This window comes from Notolepis coatsorum, assembly GCF_963971535.1.
Source record: "Notolepis coatsorum genome assembly, chromosome: 14".
In the NCBI taxonomy this organism is placed as follows: Eukaryota; Metazoa; Chordata; class Actinopteri; order Aulopiformes; family Paralepididae; genus Notolepis; species Notolepis coatsorum.
This window is the reverse complement of record NC_140178.1, coordinates 90,200,515-90,210,514: the sequence shown is the minus strand read 5'-3', so window position 1 is coordinate 90,210,514 and position 10,000 is coordinate 90,200,515. Positions and strand designations below refer to the sequence as shown.

The 10,000-nt window shown below is 46.8% G+C and overlaps 1 protein-coding gene across 1 annotated transcript in view; it reads left to right on the top strand.

The window, feature by feature from the left end:
- The window catches only part of nfixb (nuclear factor I/Xb), a gene marked incomplete at its 3' end in the record, with an annotated part of 78,319 nt that overhangs the window by 53,768 nt on the left and 14,551 nt on the right, over positions 1 to 10,000 (top strand). The window lies entirely within an intron of this gene.

The window sequence follows — 10,000 nt, the reverse complement described above, 5'->3', positions numbered from 1 at the left end:
CACTTCACCAATGAGAGTCCTCGCTGCCAGGTCAAAAGAGAGCCGCTGGCTGTCTCTGCATGTGTCGGAGAAAGCATGTGGTAGACTTCAGGGTTCCCTTGTACCGACCAGTAGGGGGAACATGCGCACAACAACCAGGTAGGGGAGGGGGGGAATTGGCATAACGACTAAATTGGGATAGGGAGAAAAGCATAGAAAATCAGGCGGAGAAAAATAGGATATAAAAAAAATTATAATAAAAATCCCTTCCGGCCGCACGTCAAATGGCCACGTTGGACTGTACAGTATATGCACCAGCTCGGGGCTGCATTTTTCACCGATCATGTAATATACTGAATTTGCCAGCTTTCGAACGCCTTCTCGAGTTCCATGGCGATATGTCAGACGAGCGTCTTTGTACAGGCCGCATGTCAAATGGCCACGTTGGACTGTAAATGCATGACAACTGACCAATCACAGCTGATGGCGAAAATGATTGGTCAGTGTTGTAGCCAACGAGTGTCCGCTTCCAACGATAGGGGGGGGGGGGGGAATGGGAAGTAGGTGGAAGTTGACGAGCAAAAATGAGTTGTGACTCAATCTTCAGAGCGCACAGAGGTGGATGGCCACCGAGGATTTTTGTATTCTTTTTTTTGGGACACGGTTTACTAAAACCTCTCTCAAGCATTCATTCCTGAAGGGATTTTTATAAAATTTTTACCTGTACTACATAAGACTTCAGGCTATGGAACCGCAGTGCTTTCCAGCTCATACCTCTATGCTGGAATAATGGAATCTGGAATCTGGCAACCACTAAATAGAAATGTGAGTACACAAGTCCAAGTTCAACTCAAGTTCAAACCTCTGTTACTCTATTTGATTAGCACTAAAAGTTTTTGCATTAGTAACTTCAGAATGTTATCTTTTAAAAGAGACCAGGATCATGCATGTGCTATAAGTATAAAGCTAAACTTTGCAATAAAAGTATGCAGTCCTCAAGTTCAAGTAAAGAAAAATTGCCACTTTTCTGCCTTCCTGTTAAGAGGTGAGCGTGTGAGACTGAGTGGTCAGCAAACTCCAAACAGGCTAGCGTTCCCTGTAATCTGAGTCCACACCAGTGCTGCCTGATCTCAGACTGCTTCATGCTAAGCAGAACCCTCCTTGCAGAGTCTCGGTGTTGTGATGTTGGTCTTCAAAACCACACAGGGGTCTGTGATCAGTTCATCAGAGACAGGGACTTCAGTCTGTGTGTTGAGTCTTGTCCATTTCAGCTGAACTCCAGTCTGGTTGCAGAGGTCATTGAGATCTGACCAGTCAGACCAGACCCCAAAGCCCTTGGTCTGAGAGTCCAGTTTCCCAGAGTCTTTCCTCCTAAAGCCCAGGAAGTTATTCTGGTCTGCGCTAGCCAGGGGGATCTTCCTTCTGCGTAGATCCAGTCGGAGAGAGGCCCTGGCCATTTCTATGATGGTGACATCATCATTATTAAGCATGTGTGCTAGCCTGGTGGCTATGTAGGTCCACTTGACATTGGGGACTCCCAGCCCTCCCTCTCCACATGGGAGAAAGATCATGCCCCATGTGGAGTGTGTGTTGAGGCCCACCCACTTTCTGACCAGCTGAACAGTTTTGTTTGTCATTTCTCTCAGTGCCTTGAGAGGGATGTGTACATTGGCAAAGATATGTTGAATTTTAGCCAGAGCCACCTCTCTCACAGCCTGAAACTTCATGAGGACGGGATGGGGGGACAATCAGGTGTAGATGATGGAGAAACTCTGTAGTGAGCTCCTCGACCTGCTCCCCCCACTCTCCAGCAATGTTAAACCTGTGGCCAAGGTATGGGTAGGTCTCATTACGGGAATACACCTTGATGGGTTGGCCCATTACAAGAAAGGAGGGGGCTTGCCGTTCTTGGCCTTATACCAGCGGTTGCCTCCACTGCGGTGCTCATGGAGTACGGCACAATTGGCTTGCTTCACCTCCAGCCCTGACCATTGGAGGAACTCATCAGTGCGTGCCAGCATGTTAATGATGACATCTTCCTGTCGTGATGACACCTGCACGTCGTCCGCGTATCCCTTCTGAACAGGATGAAGGATGAAGTTAGGATGCTAGGATGAAGTTCACGGCACTCCAGGGACAGACAGTTTTTACACACTGGATACAATATTCACAAAAGGCTGAGGCAGGTGTATTTCCTCTAATGCTTTTAGCATCACCTCATGGGAGAGTGTACCAAACCCGTCTCTAAGTCCAAAAACAATTATTGTTTATTAAAAAGGACCCCCTTTAGCTGATGCCAATGCCACCAGCTAGTCTTCCTGGGGTCCAAAGTCCCACATATCAATATATACACATACAAATATACATATACACACACACACACATACATGTATACACATATACATACATACATGTATACACATACATACATACATATACATATACATACATACACACACACTATATACATACATACACATACATGCACACACACATACACATATTCAGTATATACACAATGCAACAACCTAACTTATTACAATCATCCAAACAAATACATCATACAAAAGAAAAATATTGCACATGAAAGATGAAGAGCTAATGCTTGCCTGTAAAGGGCAGCATTACCATCTTCAGCTTGTCACAGTTAAGAAAATAATATGAACAAATAATTAAAAACAAAAATAAATAACCACTGGACTACTGCTCACTAGCTAAGTAATAAATTTGTTTAAATGTAATGTTTGCTATTTAATTGACGTATATGTTCTACTGTGGGTTTATTACAGTAGAGAGAGGGTGCAGAGTGGGTTTATTACAGTATAGAGAGGGTGCAGAGTGGGTTTATTACAGTATAGAGAGGGTGCAGAGTGGGTTTATTACAGTAGAGAGAGGGTGCAGAGTGGGTTTATTACAGTAGAGAGAGGGTGCAGAGTGGGTTTATTACAGTAGAGAGAGGGTGCAGAGTGGGTTTATTACAGTAGAGAGAGGGTGCAGAGTGGGTTTATTACAGTAGAGAGAGGGTGCAGAGTGGGTTTATTACAGTAGAGAGAGGGTGCAGAGTGGGTTTATTACAGTAGAGAGAGGGTGCAGAGTGGGTTTATTACAGTAGAGAGAGGGTGCAGAGTGGGTTTATTACAGTAGAGAGAGGGTGCAGAGTGGGTTTATTACAGTATAGAGAGGGTGCAGAGTGGGTTTATTACAGTATAGAGAGGGTGCAGAGTGGGTTTATTACAGTAGAGAGAGGGTGCAGAGTGGGTTTATTACAGTAGAGAGAGGGTGCAGAGTGGGTTTATTACAGTAGAGAGAGGGTGCAGAGTGGGTTTATTACAGTAGAGAGGGTGCAGAGTGGGTTTATTACAGTAGAGAGAGGGTGCAGAGTGGGTTTATTACAGTAGAGAGAGGGTGCAGAGTGGGTTTATTACAGTAGAGAGAGGGTGCAGAGTGGGTTTATTACAGTAGAGAGGGTGCAGAGTGGGTTTATTACAGTAGAGAGGGTTTATTACAGTAGAGAGGGTGCAGAGTGGGTTTATTACAGTAGAGAGGGTGCAGAGTGGGTTTATTACAGTAGAGAGAGGGTGCAGAGTGGGTTTATTACAGTAGAGAGAGGGTGCAGAGTGGGTTTATTACAGTAGAGAGGGTGCAGAGTGGGTTTATTACAGTAGAGAGAGGGTGCAGAGTGGGTGTATTACAGTAGAGAGGGTGCAGGGTGGGTTTATTACAGTAGAGAGGGTGCAGAGTGGGTTTATTACAGTAGAGAGAGGGTGCAGGGTGGGTTTATTACAGTAGAGAGAGGGTGCAGAGTGGGTTTATTACAGTAGAGAGAGGGTGCAGAGTGGGTTTATTACAGTAGAGAGAGGGTGCAGAGTGGGTTTATTACAGTAGAGAGAGGGTGCAGAGTGGGTTTATTACAGTAGAGAGAGGGTGCAGAGTGGGTTTATTACAGTAGAGAGAGGGTGCAGAGTGGGTTTATTACAGTAGAGAGGGTGCAGAGTGGGTGTATTACAGTAGAGAGAGGGTGCAGAGTGGGTTTATTACAGTAGAGAGAGGGTGCAGAGTGTGTGTATTACAGTAGAGAGGGTGGCACGGCGTGGGTGTATTACAGTAGAGAGAGGGTGCAGCGTGGGTTTATTACAGTAGAGAGAGGGTGCAGAGTGGGTTTATTACAGTAGAGAGAGGGTGCAGTGGGTTTATTACAGTAGAGAGGGTGCAGAGTGGGTTTATTACAGAAGAGAGGGTGCAGAGTGGGTTTATTACAGTAGAGAGAGGGTGCAGAGTGGGTTTATTACAGTAGAGAGAGGGTGCAGGGTGGGTTTATTACAGTAGAGAGAGGGTGCAGAGTGGGTTTATTACAGTAGAGAGAGGGTGCAGGGTGGGTTTATTACAGTAGAGAGAGGGTGCAGAGTGGGTTTATTACAGTAGAGAGGGTGCAGAGTGGGTTTATTACAGTAGAGAGAGGGTGCAGAGTGGGTTTATTACAGTAGAGAGGGTGCAGAGTGGGTTTATTACAGTAGAGAGGGTGCAGAGTGGGTTTATTACAGTAGAGAGAGGGTGCAGAGTGGGTTTATTACAGTAGAGAGGGTGCAGAGTGGGTTTATTACAGTAGAGAGGGTGCAGAGTGGGTGTATTACAGTAGAGAGAGGGTGCAGAGTGGGTTTATTACAGTAGAGAGGGTGCAGAGTGGGTTTATTACAATAGAGAGGGTGCAGAGTGGGTTTATTACAGTAGAGAGGGTGCAGAGTGGGTTTATTACAGTAGAGAGGGTGCAGAGTGGGTTTATTACAGTAGAGAGGGTGCAGAGTGGGTTTATTACAGTAGAGAGAGGGTGCAGAGTGGGTGTATTACAGTAGAGAGGGTGCAGAGTGGGTGTATTACAGTAGAGAGGGTGCAGAGTGGGTTTATTACAGTAGAGAGGGTGCAGAGTGGGTTTATTACAGTAGAGAGGGTGCAGAGTGGGTTTATTACAGTAGAGAGGGTGCAGAGTGGGTTTATTACAGTAGAGAGGGTGCAGAGTGGGTTTATTACAGTAGAGAGGGGGTGCAGAGTGGGTTTATTACAGTATAGAGAGGGTGCAGAGTGGGTTTATTACAGTAGAGAGGGTGCAGAGTGGGTTTATTACAGTAGAGAGGGTGCAGAGTGGGTTTATTACAGTAGAGAGGGTGCAGAGTGGGTGTATTACAGTAGAGAGGGTGCAGAGTGGGTTTATTACAGTAGAGAGGGTGCAGAGTGGGTTTATTACAGTAGAGAGGGTGCAGAGTGGGTTTATTACAGTAGAGAGGGTGCAGAGTGGGTTTATTACAGTAGAGAGGGTGCAGAGTGGGTGTATTACAGTAGAGAGGGTGCAGAGTGGGTTTATTACAGTAGAGAGGGTGCAGAGTGGGTTTATTACAGTAGAGAGAGGGTGCAGAGTGGGTTTATTACAGTAGAGAGAGGGTGCAGAGTGGGTTTATTACAGTAGAGAGAGGGTGCAGAGTGGGTTTATTACAGTAGAGAGGGTGCAGAGTGGGTGTATTACAGTAGAGAGAGGGTGCAGAGTGGGTTTATTACAGTAGAGAGGGTGCAGAGTGGGTTTATTACAGTAGAGAGAGGGTGCAGAGTGGGTTTATTACAGTAGAGAGAGGGTGCAGAGTGGGTTTATTACAGTAGAGAGGGTGCAGAGTGGGTTTATTACAGTAGAGAGAGGGTGCAGAGTGGGTTTATTACAGTAGAGAGAGGGTGCAGAGTGGGTTTATTACAATAGAGAGAGGGTGCAGAGTGGGTTTATTACAGTAGAGAGGGTGCAGAGTGGGTTTATTACAGTAGAGAGAGGGTGCAGAGTGGGTTTATTACAGTAGAGAGGGTGCAGAGTGGGTTTATTACAGTAGAGAGAGGGTGCAGAGTGGGTTTATTACAGTAGAGAGGGTGCAGAGTGGGTTTATTACAGTAGAGAGAGGGTGCAGAGTGGGTTTATTACAGTAGAGAGGGTGCAGAGTGGGTTTATTACAGTAGAGAGGGTGCAGAGTGGGTTTATTACAGTAGAGAGGGTGCAGAGTGGGTGTATTACAGTAGAGAGAGGGTGCAGAGTGGGTTTATTACAGTAGAGAGAGGGTGCAGAGTGGGTTTATTACAGTAGAGAGGGTGCAGAGTGGGTTTATTACAGTAGAGAGGGTGCAGAGTGGGTTTATTACAGTAGAGAGGGTGCAGAGTGGGTTTATTACAGTAGAGAGGGTGCAGAGTGGGTTTATTACAGTAGAGAGGGTGCAGAGTGGGTTTATTACAGTAGAGAGGGTGCAGAGTGGGTTTATTACAATAGAGAGGGTGCAGAGTGGGTTTATTACAGTAGAGAGAGGGTGCAGAGTGGGTTTATTACAGTAGAGAGGGTGCAGAGTGGGTTTATTACAGTAGAGAGAGGGTGCAGAGTGGGTTTATTACAGTAGAGAGAGGGTGCAGAGTGGGTTTATTACAGTAGAGAGGGTGCAGAGTGGGTTTATTACAGTAGAGAGGGTGCAGAGTGGGTTTATTACAGAAGAGAGAGGGTGCAGAGTGGGTTTATTACAGTAGAGAGGGTGCAGAGTGGGTTTATTACAGTAGAGAGGGTGCAGAGTGGGTTTATTACAGTAGAGAGGGTGCAGAGTGGGTTTATTACAGTAGAGAGAGGGTGCAGAGTGGGTTTATTACAGTATAGAGAGGGTGCAGAGTGGGTTTATTACAGTAGAGAGAGAGGGTGCAGAGTGGGTTTATTACAGTAGAGAGGGTGCAGAGTGGGTTTATTACAGTAGAGAGAGGGTGCAGAGTGGGTTTATTACAGTAGAGAGGGTGCAGAGTGGGTTTATTACAGTAGAGAGGGTGCAGAGTGGGTTTATTACAGTAGAGAGGGTGCAGAGTGGGTTTATTACAGTAGAGAGAGGGTGCAGAGTGGGTTTATTACAGTAGAGAGAGGGTGCAGAGTGGGTTTATTACAGTAGAGAGGGTGCAGAGTGGGTTTATTACAGTAGAGAGAGGGTGCAGAGTGGGTTTATTACAGTAGAGAGAGGGTGCAGAGTGGGTTTATTACAGTAGAGAGAGGGTGCAGAGTGGGTTTATTACAGTAGAGAGAGGGTGCAGAGTGGGTGTATTACAGTAGAGAGGGTGCAGAGTGGGTGTATTACAGTAGAGAGGGTGCAGAGTGGGTTTATTACAGTAGAGAGAGGGTGCAGAGTGGGTGTATTACAGTAGAGAGGGTGCAGAGTGGGTTTATTACAGTAGAGAGGGTGCAGAGTGGGTTTATTACAGTAGAGAGGGTGCAGAGTGGGTTTATTACAGTAGAGAGAGGGTGCAGAGTGGGTTTATTACAGTAGAGAGGGTGCAGAGTGGGTTTATTACAATAGAGAGGGTGCAGAGTGGGTTTATTACAGTAGAGAGGGTGCAGAGTGGGTTTATTACAGTAGAGAGAGGGTGCAGAGTGGGTTTATTACAGTAGAGAGGGTGCAGAGTGGGTTTATTACAGTAGAGAGGGTGCAGAGTGGGTTTATTACAGTAGAGAGGGTGCAGAGTGGGTTTATTACAGTAGAGAGGGTGCAGAGTGGGTTTATTACAGTAGAGAGGGTGCAGAGTGGGTTTATTACAGTAGAGAGAGGGTGCAGAGTGGGTTTATTACAGTAGAGAGAGGGTGCAGAGTGGGTTTATTACAGTAGAGAGGGTGCAGAGTGGGTTTATTACAGTAGAGAGAGGGTGCAGAGTGGGTTTATTACAGTAGAGAGGGTGCAGAGTGGGTTTATTACAGTAGAGAGGGTGCAGAGTGGGTTTATTACAGTAGAGAGGGTGCAGAGTGGGTGTATTACAGTAGAGAGGGTGCAGAGTGGGTTTATTACAGTAGAGAGGGTGCAGAGTGGGTTTATTACAGTAGAGAGGGTGCAGAGTGGGTTTATTACAGTAGAGAGGGTGCAGAGTGGGTTTATTACAGTAGAGAGAGGGTGCAGAGTGGGTTTATTACAGTAGAGAGGGTGCAGAGTGGGTTTATTACAGTAGAGAGGGTGCAGAGTGGGTTTATTACAGTAGAGAGGGTGCAGAGTGGGTTTATTACAGTAGAGAGGGTGCAGAGTGGGTTTATTACAGTAGAGAGGGTGCAGAGTGGGTTTATTACAGTAGAGAGGGTGCAGAGTGGGTTTATTACAGTAGAGAGGGTGCAGAGTGGGTTTATTACAGTAGAGAGGGTGCAGAGTGGGTTTATTACAGTAGAGAGGGTGCAGAGTGGGTTTATTACAGTAGAGAGGGTGCAGAGTGGGTTTATTACAGTAGAGAGGGTGCAGAGTGGGTTTATTACAGTAGAGAGGGTGCAGAGTGGGTTTATTACAGTAGAGAGAGGGTGCAGAGTGGGTTTATTACAGTAGAGAGGGTGCAGAGTGGGTTTATTACAGTAGAGAGGGTGCAGAGTGGGTTTATTACAGTAGAGAGGGTGCAGAGTGGGTTTATTACAGTAGAGAGAGGTGCAGAGTGGGTGTATTACAGTAGAGAGGGTGCAGAGTGGGTTTATTACAGTAGAGAGAGGGTGCAGAGTGGGTTTATTACAGTAGAGAGGGTGCAGAGTGGGTTTATTACAGTAGAGAGGGTGCAGAGTGGGTTTATTACAGTAGAGAGGGTGCAGAGTGGGTTTATTACAGTAGAGAGAGGGTGCAGAGTGGGTTTATTACAGTAGAGAGAGAGTGCAGAGTGGGTTTATTACAGTAGAGAGGGTGCAGAGTGGGTTTATTACAGTAGAGAGGGTGCAGAGTGGGTTTATTACAGTAGAGAGGGTGCAGAGTGGGTTTATTACAGTAGAGAGGGTGCAGGGTGGGTTTATTACAGTAGAGAGGGTGCAGAGTGGGTTTATTACAGTAGAGAGGGTGCAGAGTGGGTTTATTACAGTAGAGAGGGTGCAGAGTGGGTTTATTACAGTAGAGAGAGGGTGCAGAGTGGGTTTATTACAGTAGAGAGGGTGCAGAGTGGGTTTATTACAGTAGAGAGGGTGCAGAGTGGGTTTATTACAGTATAGAGAGGGTGCAGAGTGGGTTTATTACAGTAGAGAGGGTGCAGAGTGGGTGTATTACAGTAGAGAGAGGGTGCAGAGTGGGTTTATTACAGTATAGAGAGGGTGCAGAGTGGGTTTATTACAGTAGAGAGGGTGCAGAGTGGGTGTATTACAGTAGAGAGAGGGTGCAGAGTGGGTTTATTACAGTAGAGAGGGTGCAGGGTGGGTTTATTACAGTAGAGAGGGTGCAGAGTGGGTTTATTACAGTAGAGAGAGGGTGCAGAGTGGGTTTATTACAGTAGAGAGGGTGCAGAGTGGGTTTATTACAGTAGAGAGAGGGTGCAGAGTGGGTTTATTACAGTAGAGAGAGGGTGCAGGGTGGGTTTATTACAGTAGAGAGAGGGTGCAGAGTGGGTGTATTACAGTAGAGAGGGTGCAGAGTGGGTTTATTACAGTAGAGAGAGGGTGCAGAGTGGGTGTATTACAGTAGAGAGGGTGGCACGGCGTGGGTGTATTACAGTAGAGAGAGGGTGCAGAGTGGGTTTATTACAGTAGAGAGAGGGTGCAGAGTGGGTGTATTACAGTAGAGAGAGGGTGGCACGGCGTGGGTGTATTACAGTAGAGAGAGGGTGGCACGGCGTGGGTGTATTACAGTAGAGAGAGGGTGCAGAGTGGGTGTATTACAGTAGAGAGAGGGTGGCACGGCGTGGGTGTATTACAGTAGAGAGAGGGTGGCACGGCATGGGTGTATTACAGTAGAGAGAGGGTGGCACGGCGTGGGTGTATTACAGTAGAGAGAGGGTGCAGAGTGGGTTTATTACAGTAGAGAGAGGGTGCAGAGTGGGTGTATTACAGTAGAGAGAGGGTGGCACGGCGTGGGTGTATTACAGTAGAGAGAGGGTGGCACGGCGTGGGTGTATTACAGTAAAGAGAGGGTGGCACGGCGTGGGTGTATTACAGTAGAGAGAGGGTGGCACGGCGTGGGTGTATTACAGTAGAGAGAGGGTGGCACGGCGTGGGTGTATTACAGTAGAGAGAGGGTGGCACGGCGTGGGT